The sequence below is a fragment of the Camarhynchus parvulus genome, chromosome 8, assembly GCF_901933205.1.
Source record: "Camarhynchus parvulus chromosome 8, STF_HiC, whole genome shotgun sequence".
Classification (NCBI taxonomy): Eukaryota; Metazoa; Chordata; class Aves; order Passeriformes; family Thraupidae; genus Camarhynchus; species Camarhynchus parvulus.
Genome location: NC_044578.1, coordinates 14,214,092 through 14,218,014, shown reverse-complemented (window position 1 = coordinate 14,218,014; position 3,923 = coordinate 14,214,092).

The following is a 3,923-nucleotide window of genomic DNA, read 5'->3' as shown; positions in this document are numbered from 1 at the left end:
TCTGTCTGTGCCTAGCTCGTGATTATTTAAACCTGTCCAAACTCATGTCATCCATTTGCACTGGCTGCACACATAAATTAATTATATAAAGACATTTAGCTTTTCAGATGTTTTTTTCTGTTGTCATGTCCAGATTGACCCAATGTTTGAGTTAGGTAATTAAAAACAAACCACTACTCCATTAGCACTCTTTGAAAGATGTTTGCATTTAAATTTATTTCTTAATCTTTCATTGCCTGTAATAATCCAGATGAGCTAAGTGGTCACCTCTTGAATGCATGTAAGCTTTTCCTCCAGGAGGGCTCTGTAACTCTGTCAACTTTAATATTTTAATATTACAACAGTGGAAATTAGTGACTCCATAAATTGTATTCATGTTAATATCATGAAGTAATTAAAATACATTAATATATTGTATTACTGAAATATTTCCTGGTAATTTAATTACAACAACTTCTAAAACACATCTTTTATATTAGAAATCCTCCTTTAATGAGATATTTCCCAAGTGGTATTTTGTTATGTTATCCCTTATATATATATATTCTTATAGAGACTGTTACATTTCATATAGTGAGTTATAGAATCTGGTCAAGCTGCATTCTTTTTGTGATTGTTACAGATTCTTAAGGAACAGGATTAGTGTGGGAATTACCTTAATCTAGGAACACTAAATTGGGAGATTAAAACAACCTGCTTCTACCAAAGCAGTAATTGTTTTTACCCAAAAGGGCAGCCTCTGGCTGTGTGTGGGTGCAGGGCAGAGCTCCTCCAAGCCCTGTGGCCACAGCCAGCAGCCTCCTTTGCTGTGCTGACCCCAGCAGCCTCCTTTGCTGTGCTGACCTGTGTTGTTGTCTGCTGGGTGAGACTCCTTTGGCACCAGGGGCAGCTCCTGTTCACCAGGGACTGGAAGAGTTAACAGCAGAGGGAGAGCCTGCAGTGGAGTTCAGAGAGCAAATTGTCCTTGGAGTCCGTGGGCTTCCTTCAGGTGTGACCTCTGCTTCCAGGTAAAGAAAATGGGTGTGGGTGCTTTTACAGAGGCAGTTCCAGGGCTTGCACCAAAATCACAAACAAATGGTTTTACCCAAGCACAAGCCACTGCTGGCCATTGCAGGGCTGGGTCACAACCAAGAATTGTAGTTTGTAGTCCCCAGGGAAAAGCAGAAATGCAAAGGTAGGTCTGTGCTTTCTTTGCTGCCAAGGGTTGGGGATATGATACACTTCAGTGGATTTAGGAGTGGACTAGGGCCATTTGTAGAGTTTTAATCCTTTCCTGTTTGTTTAAATAGGATTTTCCACATTCCAAACACTGCTGGTGCTGTGTGGCTGATCCACCTTTTTGCTTTTCCCCCATTAGCTTCCCAGAGTGCTCATTACAGGAGCATGCAAGAGGTGGGTGGGGATGGTGTGGAGTGTGGAATAGTGGGGTGGCATGTCCTCAGGCTGGCTTAAGCCACTGAGGACCTACATGCTCAGAAACTTCAGGTTTTTACATCCGTCTTCCCCAAATGTGTAACCTGTATGTTTGTTAATGCACCAGACAAGAAACTGATCTGCAGCTTAGACATGTTCTAAAAACGGAGGGAAACATCCCAAACAGATATGTAGGATTTTTACAGAATAAATCTATAAATCTGATAAAGCAGAGACACACATGGTATTTCCACTGTCAGATCTTAACCCCTTCCCCTTTGTCCCCATCCCAAGGATGGGGATACTGGCATTCTTGACAGAAAGTGTATATTGATATAGGGAGCTGTTGTCTCACATTCTGCAACTAACAGCAGGTGAAAGATGGTTATTTGGGGTGTGAGGGGGACTGATGTTACACTGTCATGTAACTATGATACATTTTTTTTAAATGTCATCCTACATAATGAATTTACTGTTTTCATTGTGCTTGTCCCTCAGAACCAAGCAGGAAAACTTGTAACGTGCCTTAACATCTTCAGGGCAAAACTGCAACGGCCCGACGTGAGATGATGTGAAGCTGACCTTGCAGGTATTTGAACATCTAGAATAGTGTTAGATTAAAGGATCCTGATGGGATGTCTAATCTCATGTCTCCTGTGTTACTTGGGAGCAGAGATGAGGAGGACAATGGCTCTCCCTTTCCCTTGAGGAATTCCTGCAGCTCCCCAGACTGCTTTGCTCTAGGGAGGGAGGGGAGCTGAAAGGCAGAATCCTGATCTGCTGCCTCTTTGACCTTGCTGTTAGGAAAACCCATCTGAAATCCCTCTGTCTTTTGGGATATTTTTTTAATCAAAACTCTCTTAAGAGTGCCTCGGGGGGGGGAACAAGGCTCCCATTGAGGCTGCTGCCTCTTCTGGGGAGTAGTGACAGAGCAGTGGAGGGGGTTGGCTGGGCTTTCCAGATGAGCCATGGCCATCTGATTGACTGATTTCTATGTAGTTTGCAGCCCTGTTAATCAAAAGAAATCTGTGGAAGATGCTTTGTAGTGGTGTGCTAATGAAGTCCAAGCCTGATAATAGGTGAGCTTTTTAATTAGTCAGTTGTATGATGTTTACATATCTGTGTAGAGCAGGCTGTTAGTTAAATATTGATTTAGCAGAGGAGCAGTGTTCTCTTCCTGTTTGCACTCTGACTGCAAACACTGTGCTGCGGGTGCTAGGAACGTGCTTGTTGAATTTTCCTTGGTTTTAATTTAGAACTAGTTCAACGTGAGGACAAGGAATATTACTATAATATTTAAACTTCAAAGTAACAAACAAGAGACCATTTCTCAAACCAAATCCTATATACTGGCTCCAAACCTCTCTTAATCTGACCAAAGTTCAATCAAAGTGCTAAAAGTACATGATAGAGAGATCCTGGCTGCAGAAAATTGAAGGGCCATGTCTTTAACACTGCCTAACCCCAATTTGCAGTGTTTATTTTGGGATGCAGGAGCCTCACACTGATCCTGTTTTCTCTTTGGCTGTGCTTTACTCTGACGAAGCAGAGCACTGGGGCTGGCTATTGCTTGTCAGCTGAAGATCCTTTCTGCAAATCCCCTGTGTGTCAGTTGTCTTTTGTGCTTTAGTGTCTACTGTGACCACATGGACATTTGTTTGACAGGAGTCTGTGACCCTCAAACAGTTTGGTGAGTCATGGAAAGAGTGAACTCACCCGTATAGGGTTTAATCTGTCCTCCTCTGATAGATTTAATTTCTGCCTGGCAGGCTCTGCTCAGTTACATGGTGTCTGACCTGGCTATTGAAGTAGCAGCAGAACCATTTACCAAAGAGTCCTCTCTGGATGGAGAGTGGGCATTAATATGCATGAGCTGTTACTTATTTACACTGGTAAATATTAAAACTTCTGTATAACACCATTTGATCTCTCTGAGGGATAATTGTCTTTTGACAGAAATGCACAGCTACAGTGAGCTTACTAAAAGCTGTTTGTTCTAAATAATACTGATTTATTTGAGAGAACAATATATTTTAATGGACTTGGTTTTCTATTTGTAAGCACTTGGCAGGATTAAGTAACAATATGTTTGTAAACTGATGATAGCAAGTAAAAGTAGTTCAAGAGTCCTGACAGAGCTTTGAAAACTATTATTTAAAGAGAATATTCATTATAACTGTATTAAGGAAAAATAGTGGGGAAACTGGGTCCAAATCAATTGTTCTTTAACCACACTGTGAGCAAACAAATAGATAAGGTTAATGAAACAATAATCTCTTGCTGCAAGATTCTTTATTTCCAAAGCTAAACATGTTCTGCTGAAATAGAGGTCTTTCAGTATGAAGCTTGCTGGTTCTAAAGGTGATAATGGGCTCTAAGCATCCAGTGAGGAAAGTACTTCTTGTTTCTAAATCCATTACTATCTGCTTCTCCAGCTCTAGAAACATGGTATAATGTGCATTTTCTTGATCCTCCATCTCTTCTTTTCTGTAGTCATAATCTGAAGGAAA